This window comes from Lathamus discolor, chromosome 3, assembly GCF_037157495.1.
Source record: "Lathamus discolor isolate bLatDis1 chromosome 3, bLatDis1.hap1, whole genome shotgun sequence".
In the NCBI taxonomy this organism is placed as follows: Eukaryota; Metazoa; Chordata; class Aves; order Psittaciformes; family Psittacidae; genus Lathamus; species Lathamus discolor.
In genome coordinates, this window is record NC_088886.1 from 33,185,687 (window position 1) to 33,199,895 (window position 14,209).

The 14,209-nt window shown below is 40.6% G+C and overlaps 1 protein-coding gene and 2 non-coding genes across 9 annotated transcripts in view; 2 read left to right on the plus strand and 1 right to left on the minus strand.

Moving 5' to 3' along the window:
* The window catches only part of NAALADL2 (N-acetylated alpha-linked acidic dipeptidase like 2), a 672,041-nt gene that overhangs the window by 547,050 nt on the left and 110,782 nt on the right, over nt 1-14,209 (minus strand). The gene's annotated exons all lie outside the window — the stretch shown is intronic.
* Nucleotides 5,672-5,742, plus strand: TRNAG-GCC (transfer RNA glycine (anticodon GCC)). Its single transcript has one exon. It is a non-coding gene; the product is annotated as a tRNA-Gly (tRNA).
* On the plus strand, nt 7,345-7,415 carry TRNAG-GCC (transfer RNA glycine (anticodon GCC)). The gene has a single exon. It is a non-coding gene; the product is annotated as a tRNA-Gly (tRNA).

The following is a 14,209-nucleotide window of genomic DNA, read 5'->3' on the forward strand; positions in this document are numbered from 1 at the left end:
AATAGAGCCAATCTGCGTAAGAAATGAGGAAACCCTCACTATTATCATTTAAAAAGAGTCAAGAAGGGACCCAAAGGTGTTCTGTTAACACCAAAAGGGGGGAGAGGGGGGAGGGTGCAATTCTGAGAAATGAGGTCATCGAACACAAAGGGTGAGGAAGTTCTTTTACAAAGGTCCTTCAGAGTTACCACATCTTCTTAGAGAACCCCACAGCTAATAGCTGCAGCTGATTACAGCACTCATTAGCATCATTCAGAGTCCTGCTCAAAAAAAAAAAAACCAACAAACCCTGAAAAAAACCCATTCTTCAGAGCCTAGCAAGCAGCGCAGACATGGTGACCAAGAAGCCCTCTCATTACAAAAGGGGGAACTTGAGACTGAAAAGACAACATTTTAAGTTTGCTTTCTAAGATATTCCCTTTTCAATTCCCACTGCCCCCCCCCGCAAGCATACCATGTTCTTTCTGTATGCTCTTGATATTTTCCTATCATCTTTTTCACCAAAAACTAGTAGTTGTTTCTTTTAGACCCAGTCTGTAAATGTTTCATGAGACTACATATATATTGATCTAAAAATCAACATCGGAACACAAGAACAAACCCTAAGGAACACACGCTTCAGAGCTGATCCAAAGCCCAAATTAATTACAGAAGGGAACTGAACTTGCTGGAAATTATTTTAAGAATTATTATGCTTATGTAATCACACATTTATATTACTGATATATATAATTAAACCATTTATAGAAATGCCTTAGATATGCTAATAAACAGCACATAAGGGAGCTCTGAAAAAAAGAAAAAAAAAAACAAAAAATTTTTCAGGATGGTATATTAGCAACAGTCATACAACTCCTCTCATTCTTGCTCACTTACTGTGCCTCCTGAGAACTGAAAGAACAAGCTGCTTTAACTTGAACTTGTCAATTTAACTTCGTCGTCTGTGGGCCAGAGAGGCAAGCATGGATTACACACACTTAGCATGTGAGCAAAACTGCTATGATCACCTAACAACCCATTACAGTGTAAAATGAATTACAACTTATATACAGTGTCATAAAACTAATATTTATATTAATTGCATCTTGGGGGGCAGTAAACAGCACTTAGTTCACAGGAAGATTGAAAATAACAACTTGTGAAGGAATAGCTCTTGAATCTAAAAGCAAAAAACACAGCAACAAAGCAAAAAAACCAAACCACCACAAAAACACAAGGTATTCTCAGTTAGTTGCAGTGCATTTTTGAAGGGCTCTAAGTGTGCTTGACTGAATGAGGAATCAATTTATGGCTGGCAGTCAAAGCCCTATTGTTCTGGGCTTTGCTCTTTTTACTTGTCACACCCAGGCTGCAAGCCTCCACAGAAATGGAGGTCTGAAGCATTTACAAAAATAGCAGAATAACAACAGAACAGAATCAAGAGCTAATTTACTCTCTGTGCTTACTGTACTTGGTGCAAAACAAAAATGCTGTAACAGCAGAGTGACCTTACATTTACTGATTGACCAGATGGTGAGAATTACTGACTTATGTAAGCCCCAAGCCTTCTTCACCATCTGACGGCTGTTTGGTAAAATCAAATAAAGGTCTCTGTCATAGTCTTTAGCACACAAACCCAATCATCACAAAACCATTAGAAGAAAATGCTGCAGGGAAGAGCAAGGAGTAAACAGGACTGAAACCCCTGGATCCTCAGAAAGAGAGGGTTTTTTTTCCACAGTAGAACTGAGACACAGGTATAGCACACACAGCAAGTACATTTGTGCACCTGCTGCCCAGGTGGTATCTCTTTTGCTAATGAATAAGTGATGTCAGCCTCCAGGGCTGTCAATCTGGCACCCTTAGTAATTCACACAAGTGCAAAGTTCTCTAAAAATAAATAAAATTAAAAGAAATGCAAGTTGTCTCACTAGCAGTGATTTTGACACGTATCTTGAGTTATGCTAATTTTTCCACTTTTTTTTCCTTAAAAAAAAATATCAGTTAAATCACCAATTATTTTGGACAGTTTCTAAAAACAAGCACACATGGAAATAACCCAGTACATTAGATTGATGGCAACAGAAAAAAAATTACACTGGGGATGTATGTGTGCATTTGCATGTGTGTACATACGGAACATTTTTATTTACTCTGCAGACATAATTCTTGTCCCATTTCCACTAATGCAAATCAAGAGCAATCTCTTTGACTAAGCTAACTTTAACTGTGAAGAAAAGGCACAAATTAAGTCAGAATCACAATTGTGGTTACCAAACGACCTGTATAAAATACATTGGGCCTGAAAACATTTCACATCACTTTTATCAATATAATTATATTAGTCAATATAATTATATTAGTAGCAATGAAATAGCTCCCCATTTAAAATATGAAAACTAAGATAAGAATGAGGCTGGATATATTTCTGAACCACATACCTCTGTTACCTCAAGTCAGATCCTGAATGAAGAAAGAAACAATACCAATTTGTTCATTACCATCCCAGAAACAGTGTTTAGACCAAAACATAACTGAATATTACTGTTGATTTTTCAAAATTAAAACCTGGATGAAAATTTAATTAGCTACTGTATGTTTACTGTAGTATGTACGTACCTAGTGACACACACCAAAAAAAGAAGGAAAAAAAAGCACTGAAATTAAAGTTTGCAATGAACAAAAGCCTCTCAGTCTTCTCTGGCATTTTACGGAGTTATTCCCAACTCACATAGGTCTGACATGTGTTTATGCATGTACATAAAGAATAACTTCAATGGAAAAAATAGTAGCATATCTTCTCATTGATTACAAAAGTTACTATATTAGCTCTTGGAAAAACATTTGCAAATTTTACAATAGCTTGTGGTTTCTTGCAAAACACAAAGCAGATACTAAGCTTTACTCCTTGCTGGTATACAAAGCATGAGAAAGAGGCCAGGAAGAAACTGGTAAAGTCAAGCAAAAGAAAAGCATGGGTTGTATATCAGGGTTAAAAAAACCACTGAATGTTAAGAAGATAAAATAATGGAGTAATTCCTCAGGAAGATAATATTTCCTGGGACATTAAAACTGTCTGTTGAAAGAAAAAGAGCTACTGGGAAAACATTCTTTCTAAAACCAAAACTTGACATTAATGTTGCAAAAGAAGGACCAATAAAGATTTATGAACTGTTGTGCTCAGGCTTCTACTGAAAATTTAAAACACCTAGAACAAAATACTCTGTTCTAACAGTTAGTCACACAAGTGCTTACAAAGGTTGTTTTGCATGCATGTGTTGGTGATACCTTAGCACAGCCCACAGAAGGAGAAAAAAATAAAAATAAAAAAGAAAGAGAAAGGCAACAACCTGAAATAAGCCGAGAATGCAAAACAGAAAGAATATCCTTCATCTTTAGGCGTCTGCCATGACCTGATCACATGCAACAGGTACTCAATTTGTGCAAAGCAGTTGTGCAAAGCATTTCCTATCCAAAAAGTATTTCCAGAAAATTGAACTAAGCTACAGAACAGAGACCTCAACATCCACAGCTCACCTTCAGTTTAAAGCAACCTTTGTTGACAATACAGAGTCAAATGCTTACACAATCTTATCAGACCTTCCCTTACTCTCCTAAATTTATGCGGCGTTTTTTTAAGAGCAACATGTTGCACAGATGAGAGATGAGAATTTCCCGCTTTCTCCAAAACACATGCAAAAACACATCCCCTCGTGCAGACATGCAGCACACGCTGCAACAGCCGACAGCTAAACAAGCTCCCACATGAGAGACTAACAATGCCTCAAAACTTCACAAAAGACAGCATTTCACAGGTTGCGTGTGCTTACCTTGTTGGGATGGACTCGGTACACTAGATTCATTCTCTCCCATTTCGAGAAAACAATAAACTCCCCTGTAAGGAGCCAAGCCGTGTTATCAAGTTGACTTGGTTGCTGTGCAAGTGTTGACCTCCTGACTTCCAACTGTAGCACAGTAACCATATACCCGACTTTCTTCTGTGAATAATTAGTATCCTGCTTCCTGAGCTACCTGGACTTGCCTGACCTGTTTCTCTATAAACTGACATCATATCCTTTGATCTCCTTTGATTAACATGTGCTTCAGGCAAGGGTGCTTTGTCTCCTCTTGGACTCTCCCGCTTACTTGCTTCCCACCCTTTCCTTTCACTTTCACACAGACAACAATCTGAAGAGTATTTCTCTTCTGCAGCAGGTGTTTTAGTCAAGATGCCAAAGCCTGCAGAAAGTTTGCAACTGGTTTTAAAGATCCTTTGAATTTACATTTCATACGAAGACTAAATGATAAACATCACGCCAATCTCTGTGGGATGGGAACTTGGCAGCCACAGCTCTCCACCACGGAGGATGATTGCGCAGATGCAGTGCCCCCTGGCAAAAGCTTTGCAAAGAACCCTAAACCTAAAAATCAGAACCACCCTTTCTCTGTCTTTCATGAAATTACCTCTAGGAAAATGCCTTACTTGAACACTGTACTTTTGAGATTGTTTTAACCCTGTAACAGAAAGGGCTTCTAAACAAAAGGTTATTTTGCTTTTCCCCCCCTCCTTCTCCAGGGCAAGGACACAAACTTTTACTATAAACTTATCCAGCCAAACTTCAAGCTGTGTTCTAAGAAAATATTTGCTCTTTTCTACTGTGGAAATCAAATAACAGGTGTCTGATACATTTGTGATCAATTTGTTGAACAAGTACACCTGTCTCTGCCTACAAAGTTAGCTTTATTTTTAACATTTACATTTCCAACTGCCAATGGCAAAAATCAAAGAAAAGCCACAGCACTATTTTCAAGGAACAAACAGTGACAAATTAAAAGAGGTAAGTAGCTCTCACATATTAACCTCTGTCCGGATTACACTCAAAATGGTCTAATCAATGGCGCTAGACATTTTTTTAATCCAGTAGAAACTAAAATTATTTTAAAAACTAAACTTGATTGTCTTGTTCTTCCTATTTCAAGTACTGAAATAATTACCTAATAAAACAGCAACATGGTGAGGGGGATGACTTGAAGACATTTTTTCAAGGTAATTCAGGCTATGTAAAACATACCTTTAAAGTAGAATTTCTGAAACAAAACTGTGCTAACTCAAACAAAACTATTATTTCATAATACCCTCACAGACAGTAACACTCTGGTTGCGGTTTAAGCCCAGCCTGTCAATTCAGCCACACAGCCCTTGCTCACGCCCTCCCCTTCCTCCCCCTACTCCCTGAGGGAGGGGGAGAAGGATAGAAAAAATGTAACTCCTGTGGGTTCAGATAAGAAGTTTAGTACTAAGGTATAACACAAACCACTACAGCTACCACCAATAATAATAATGATAAGGGAAATAACAAGGGAAGAGAAAACAGCCGATCACCACCCGCCGACTGATTCCCAGCCCAACACCTTGCAGTGATCTAGCCCTTCCGGGTAACTGCCCCCAGTTCTACATCCTGGGCATGACGTGCTGTGGTAGAGAGTACCTCTTTGGCTAGTTTGGGTCAGGTGCTCTCTCGCCAGTCCATGATGACTTCCAGAATGCCTGGACGACTGGGATTTCCTATTGGAGCTCCTTGTGTAATTAGTGCAGCCCACTTACTCCACGCAGCATCGGCTGCATGATGTGCAAATGAGACCCTGTCTTTGAATACCCAGCCCAGCATGGCCAACTGAGGTACCAGCACGAGCATTGGTGGTTCAGTGGTAGAATTCTCGCCTGCCACGCGGGAGGCCCGGGTTCAATTCCCGGCCAATGCAAAGCTTTGCTTTTATACTGTCCTGAGTCAAGCAGTAGCAGTCATTTTTCTCTTTCTTAGTAGCTGGTGCAGCGCAGTGCTGTGTTTGGAGCTGGAGTAGCTGCGCTGCCATCAGATCCAGCGACATTTTTTTTTCCTTTTGAAGGCTCCGGACAGAGTTGAACAGGGCTCTGCAAGCACAGGCCAAGCCCCAGCACGTTGCCATGATTTGTCCCTCTCTGGCATGGCCAGAATGACAACACACCTCATTCAAGTGTTTTAGTAATTTGTCTGGATTTTGCACTTGTTCAGAGGTGAAATTCCAAAGCACTGGAGGTGCCCACTGACCCAGACACTTGCCCGTACTATCCCACACACCCTGCCACTCATGGCTGTCCAGCCTCGGGGAAAATTTCCTGGTCCCCTGATATCGTCACTTAACCCTAGAAAAGGCCCAAACCCGAAGATGCTCAGCTCTTCATATCAGGTGAAATGGTTGTGGGTAAAACACGCTCTGTAGTCGTGCCAACATGGTGATCCCAACCACAATTAGCAGGCAGGTCTCAAGGGTACCTAGAGGCCATTCAAAACCTTCATAACTCTCAAATGATGCTGGAAATGGTCTGGTAGGGGGGCTGGGAGCATAAGGGAATGTCTCCTTCACAGGTTTACCACCCAACCAGAAAAAAGTTGTGTAATTGTTAAATATTTCTATTACACACCACACAAAGTATAGAGGTGGTGACCACACTAGGAACACAAGCCAGATCAGTTTCATGATCAATGATCCTGTTGTATTACAAGTCATTACCATACAGCACAAGGAAACAAGAACCTCAGCACAAGGCTCTCAGCCGAAAAACATTAACACAGCAAATACCGGCTGTGAGTAAGGTACGACATGCTGAAACTGTGAGATCAAGACCAACAACTTTGAGAGCCAATAAATCAGCATTGTGACAAGTGACTATTAATCCAAAACAATAAATGCCCATCACAAATACGATTAAACACATTCCAGTCAGAGCTGTAATTATCTCAAACCCTCATGCCCCACTTCGGCACCAAAACGAACTGTCGCAGTTTAAGCCCCGCCTTTCAATTCAGCCATACAGCCCTCACTCACGCCCCACCCCCCCACCCCTTTCTTCCCCCCACTCCCTGAGGGAGGAGGAGAAGGATCGAAAGAATGCAACTCCCAGGGGCTGAGATAAGAACAGCCCAGTAACAAAAGGTATAACACAAACCACTACAGCTACCACCAATAATAATAATGATAAGGGAAATAACAAGGGAAGAGAAAACAGCCGATCACCACCCGCCGACTGATTCCCAGCCCAACACCTTGCAGTGATCTAGCCCTTCCGGGTAGCTGCCCCCAGTTCTACATCCTGGGCATGACGTGCTGTGGTAGAGAGTACCTCTTTGGCTAGTTTGGGTCAGGTGCCCTCTCGCCAGTCCATGATGACTTCCAGAATGCCTGGACGACTGGGATTTCCTGTTCGAGCTCCTTGTGTAATTAGTGTAGCCCACTTACTCCACGTAGCATCGGCTGCATGATGTGCAAATGAGACCCTGTCTTCGAATACCCAGCCCAGCATGGCCAACTGAGGTACCAGCACAAGCATTGGTGGTTCAGTGGTAGAATTCTCGCCTGCCACGCGGGAGGCCCGGGTTCAATTCCCGGCCAATGCAAAGCTTTGCTTTTATACTGTCCTGAGTCAAGCAGTAGCAGTCATTTTTCTCTTTCTTAGTAGCTGGTGCAGCGCAGTGCTGTGTTTGGAGCTGGAGTAGCTGCGCTGCCATCAGATCCAGCGACATTTTTTTTTCCTTTTGAAGGTTCCGGACAGAGTTGAACAGGGCTCTGCAAGCACAGGCCAAGCCCCAGCACGTTGCCATGATTTGTCCCTCTCTGGCATGGCCAGAATGACAACACACCTCATTCAAGTGTTTTAGTAATTTGTCTGGATTTTGCACTTGTTCAGAGGTGAAATTCCAAAGCACTGGAGGTGCCCACTGACCCAGACACTTGCCCGTACTATCCCACACACCCTGCCACTCATGGCTGTCCAGCCTCGGGGAAAATTTCCTGGTCCCCTGATATCGTCACCTAACCCTAGAAAAGGCCCAAACCCGAAGATGCTCAGCTCTTCATATCAGGTGAAATGGTTGTGGGTAAAACACGCTCTGTAGTCGTGCCAACATGGTGATCTCAACCACAATTAGCAGGCAGGTCTCAAGGGTACCTAGAGGCCATTCAAAACCTTCATAACTCTCAAATGATGCTGGAAATGGTCTGGTAGGGGGGCTGGGAGCGTAAGGTAATGTCTCCTTCACAGGTTTACCACCCAACCAGAAAAAAAGTTGTGTAATTGTTAAATATTTCTATTACACACCACACAAAATATAGAGGTAGTGACCACACTAGGAACACAAGCCAGATCAGTTTCATGATCAATGATCCTATTGTATTACAAGTCATTACCATACGGCACAAGGAAACAAGAACCTCAGCCCAAGGCTCCCAGGCGATAAACATTAACACAGCAAATACTGGCTGTGAGTAAGGTACGACATGCTGAAACTGTGAGATCAAGACCAACAACTTTGAGAGCCAATAAATCAGCATTGTGACAAGTGATTATTAATCCAAAACAATAAATGCTTATCACAAATACGATTAAACACACTCCAGTCAGAGCTGTCATTATCTCAAACCCTCATGCCCCACGTTAGGCACCAAAATGAACTGTCGTGGTTTAAGCCCAGCCTGTCAATTCAGCCACCCAGCCCTTGCTCACGCCCCACCCCATTCTTCCCCGCCTCCTGGAGCAATGGGGAGAACTGAAAGAATGCAAGTCCAACGGGTTGTGATAAGAACAGTCCAGTAGCTAAGGTATAACACAAAGCACTACTGCTACCACCAATAATAATAATGATAAGGGAAATAACGAGGGAAGACAATACAGTCGCTCAGCACCCTCTGATCAATACCCTTCCCAACCCCCGGCAGTGATCTAGCCCTTCTGGGTAACTGCCCCCAGTTCTACATCCTGGGTATGACGTGCTGTGGTATGGAATACCTCTTTGGCTAGTTTCGGTCAGGTGACCTGTCTCTGCTTCCTCCCAGCTCCCCCTCCTCCATGGCAGAGCATGAGACTCACAAAGTCCTTGGTCGGACTAAACATTACTTAGCAACAACTAAAAACATTGTTGTTATCAGCACTGTTCCCAGGCTGAAAGTCAAAAACACAGCGCTGCACCAGCTACTAAGACGGAGAAAAATGACCGCTACTGCTGAACCCAGGACAACTCCTCAAGCTAATTATCACATACACAGAAGTTTAAAAAAAAAAATAAAATATTTATGTCCTTTAGTGATTTACTGTCAACTTTTTCTGTACACCTTAAGCACCTTCGTCTTCCACACATGCAACTAGCTTTTAGCCATATTGAATACCTGAGTATTGATAGAGAAGGTAAATCAGACATTGCAAACCCCAATCATTTGAATAGTGAATTCCAAAGGAACTTCTCACTTGGGTCAGCAAATTTAAGGAGATCACAAGAAGAAACTCAAGCTTTATTCTTCCCCAATTATCAATTTGTTGAGTTAAATCAACCATTCTGTAGTCAGAAAAGGCTCTTTAACCAATAAAGCAAACAGAAAAGCAAAATGAACTTATGTTTGAAAAATGAGCCTTTCATTATTTTATTTCTGTTAGCATAGCTGAGCTTTTGCTAGTTTCTGTTTGTTTTTTTTTTTTTTCCCAGAATCCTCAATCTCAGCTCATGGTCCAAAATTTGTAGTCAGTAGTTCCTATATTTCATCAGGCTTATCTCTCACAGAGTACCAATTTTCTGTCAATGGTCTCACGCCAGCCCAGAGTCAGTGCAGGAGATAAGACTTCAGCAGACACCTGGAGAATCTCCCCACTCACACAGCAGACACCTGGCTACTTCCAGTTCCAACACTGAACATAATCTTGAATTAGTTCACTAAGCTTCCACTTGAAGATACGAGCGAAACATCTAACTGAAACATACATTTAGTGGATGGAGGTCTTTTTCACATCAGTTCTAAAGCAGCTTCCTCTACTTAAAGTCAGAGACTAAATTAAGGGGGGGTTTGTGTGCACAGAGATGTAGAAATACGATCTTTACTGGCTTTGTGATTCCTTCAACAGTGACAAGCAAAAGTGGCCTTTCCTGAAAGTATTGAGCAGTACAGTTAATTGACATAAGCATGCAAGAGTGGATAACGGGACCTTATTAAAAGGTCTGACAATGTTTAATCCTGTTTTTTAGACAAGTCCCTAATACGAAAGATTTGCACCACCTTCCTGAAGCTCAAAGCTGATGAAAGGCACCTAAGACAGGAGAAGGAAAAACATTTGGGCACTGACTTTTCTTTATTTCAGCTCTCAAAGATGCTATGGCAAACAGCACCATTTATTATTAGTTTGATTTGGGAACCAGTATTTAGGTTGTATGCATCCTTTCCTGGGTACGGCACAGGAGCCCATACAGAAACTCTTCCTTGACCATAAAACTTGGGAAAGTCAAAGATTTAGTGCTGAGTTTTCATATTCAAGAGAGCTTGAGTTGTTCTATATTTAGAAGGCATATTTAAGAAAAACAAGTCTATTTATCAGTGAAGTTCTGCAGCGCAAAGCAAGATACATTTGGTAATTAACTGATGAGACAGAAACATCTGAAGCATTTCTGCCCTCTCCAAACACAAACTGTCCATATCTTGAAACACAGAAATCCTTAAATACCCTATAACCTCTAAACATGGGAGAAATCATAATGATCAGGTTTTACCTTCAATAACGCATGCTGTGAGGTCCTCCCCCTTATAAAGAGATCTACTAACTCCAAAGACAACAAAAATCTAAGATAACAGAAAGTCTTCTAAACCAATGAGTATCAACACTTCCCTTAGGAGTGACATTCTGATCTGGGGCTTTTAGCACCTACTCAAGTATTTTATAGCTTATGTTTTAGCATTTTATCACACCATCTTCTGTTAACTCTTAAATATTTTTAAGAATTCAAGAGATGACAGTGATACTACTGAAAATACTTCTTCCTTTGAAATTCAGCCTACAAGTGGGAATAGCGCAAAAAGGACTGAAGGTCAAGATTTTTTCATATTCCCTCTTCCAACAATGACTGACAGTGAGAAATGGCTAGGTTGTGGTTTTATTCTCTCAAAACTGTTTGTTGTGCTTACTTGTGTGCAATGATCTAAAAGGAGCAATTTCCAAAGGAGGAACTCTTAATTCAGTCACTCTCTCTAGAAAGACACAAATGTGAAAATGCAGTGGGTTTCTGCTCCCATAAGAAAGGATAGTTATTCTTTATATTTACAGTACAGCAACTACAAAGTTTGTAAATTCTAAGGAGTGCATTTAACAGACAATGAACAGAAATATGATTTTATTATGATAACGATCAGGGCTATGAAAGAGAAAAGCTAGATCTTATGCTGCACATACAGCCATGCCAAACAGATCACTGCATCATACTACCGATGTCATGGATGACTTTAAACCTAAACTCTATGTCATTAGAAACAAAGCACTCTCCCCCAGCAGTAAGGGTTGCCAGAGAATATGAAAGAAGACAGAAACTCTCTTTTTACAAGGAGCCACATGGAGAAGATGTGGGGTTAATGGGTACAAGTTACTCCCAGGGAGATTTTGACTGCACTCTTGTGCAGTCTTGGACATAGTCGGACCTTTTAATGAGGAAAATTTTTCACAATGAGAACACTCAGCCATTGGAATAATCCCCCCAGGGAAGTGGTGGATTCCTCAGCGTTGGACACTTTTTAAGATACGTCTGGACAGGGAGCTAGACCATCACGTTTAGATCACACTTTGTCAAGAAAGGTTGGAACAGATGATCCTTGAGGTCTCTTCTAACCTGGGATTCTATGATTCTATATTGTCACAAGTTCTTTAAACTCTGCAAACCTCACAACTGAAAGCCTTCAGAAAAGCAAAGGTTTCCTGTGCTGGCCAAATTGCTTTCAGGACTCTCATTTCTACTCAAGAATCTAGGTATTATATAGAATTAATGCAAAGTAGTATCATCAACAACTAACACATCTGCTGTCATTCTTTATTGGTAACGTGTTTCAAACTCCCAGACATATTACGCTACATATTCTACAAATGTAACAGAAAGACACGGGGGGGGGGGGGGGGGGGGGGGGCGGGGGGGGGGAGGGTGTGTGGGGTGTGTGTTCCTAAAAAATACAGTTTCGATGTTTCAAAAACATGAATAATGAGGCACATTTACTAGATGCGAAATTGCATAAATAACACAAATCATATCTAGAACTGAAATAAGTACTGGGAATGTGCAGAGTTCAAATTGCTAAGATTACTCTCTGATCCAGTCTCTATGAAAACTTGCTTAAAGGGTCCAGTCTCTATGAAAACTTGCTTAAAGGGTATGACAGGAAAGAAGCAGTCCACAACATCTCCTGTAGTAACCACCTCTCTGGCACTACAGCCATTTTTCACAAGAAAAAAATAACAAATATTTCACCTCCAACAATGGTGGGATTGCAAGGAGAAAAAGGACAGTGCCAATCCCGTCTCCCTCACAGATGTTCAGGTTTTTATACTGCTGGTGTTTGCAGGGGTTTTTTGGCAGTGGTGGTGATTTGTTTCTTTGTCTTTTTTAAGAGCAACATAGCTATTTCATTTGTTCCATGGAAAATGGTACAGTAAAAGGAAGAGTACTATTTGGTTAACCTCCAAATTACAAGCAGTTGTTAAGCCATCAACCTCAATCAAAATAGGAGATGGGAGACGAAAAAAAAATCTTTTCTTCCACAATTAAAATGGATTAAGTACAAAAGCAAGGATAACCAGTCTCAAAACCCACAGTGAAATAGGTTTTCAATGTTTATGCAAATGGTGCACTAAAAAGAAGAGCAACTGAGTGCCAGCAGGCAGAGGCAGTGTACAGCGCTGAGCAGTGAGCAAAACCCAAGAAAGACTTGCTCCATCATCGATGAGATTTTTATTCCTCTTATCTGAGTTTTATTTCCAAGTCTAGTTTCACCAGCTACAAGAAGGCTGTGGTATAAAACTCCATAGAGATGTAAACATCCCTACTTTGGATGTTAGAGGGAAACAAAGTATAGTTGTTCTCACTTATTTCTAAGCACTAATTACAGCTCATACAACTTTTTGTCAGAAAAGTATTTGCCATCAGAAAAATATCACTTTATTGAAACAACTATTTTTATGGTGAAATGATCTAGTTTTAACAAGTATTCCATTGATCAAGTTTCTTCGGCTCAGAAATACTCTTAGGTTTTTGCTGCAGGATTTTTTTTTTTTATCTTTTTTTTTTTTTAAGACCAGAAGAGGCTCCGAAACACCACTGTAACCTGCAACATGCTGACGGGGACTGGACAGAAGTAAGATTTAGGTTTTCCAGACTGAACAGGGTTTTTTCCCTCTTGGCCACTTTGAGGATGGCTGCACTAGAGGAACAGTCTCCTTTTTCAGAAATGCAACCAGCAAAATGACTAACAAGTAGCTCAAGCTCTCCCTGATCCCCTGCTGAGTGAGCAAATAACATGCCAAGGGAGTATCTTAGTATGCAGAAGAAAACAGGGTTCAAAACATCCATAGAGTTTTCATTATTTTTGTTTTGTTAATAATGCATACATTACTTTTCACAATAGCTGAATTCTGGATAATAGTGTTTTCTCCCCAAGACCTGTAAGGCCTGACATGATTGACAAATGTAACACAGTAGATCTAAGACTACAGTTTAATTTGTGACCCCATTTGCTAGCTTTATGACCATAATAGAAGAACTCAGCATCTCTCCACCCTCAAAGTCCTGATCTGGAAAGCTGAAACAAGAACACTTTTGACAGCTTTCCGCAACAGAGGTATTTTTTCCTTCACAAAAAAAAAGTTGCTTTGTCAAAATGTCCTTTCTGAAGCTTCTTTAAATATCTTTTACTAATTAGTTCCTGCTCCTCAGCATTCATACAGCTTTAGTAACCAAACCTCAAACAAATATTAGCAAACAAAATCAGCTGATTTTGACTCCTGATTCACTTCTAGTGTTTTTAGACTTTCTACTTAATCAAAATATAGATGAGTCTGTAGAAAATAAATAACTCAAGCTGACTTCAACAGCTGAAAGATGAGTGTACAGAAAACAAAGCTACAGACACATTACTATGAAGTTGGTCTGTAGAAGAAAGAAAGCAGAATTAGGTTCTTTTCCCTTTGAATTTGGTCTTTTGGGTATTAAACAAAATAAAATTATGCAAGTGAGTATAAAGATATAATGCACAGAAGATGTTACTTCATAATCTGGACCTGCAAATGATAGTAAAGCAGAGTATGTAAATGTAGTAAAAAGGGTAACAATTCCACTGCCCTTCAACCCACGTGCCTATTTATAAAAGCAGTGGAATTAACAAGTGCTTTTTACAGATG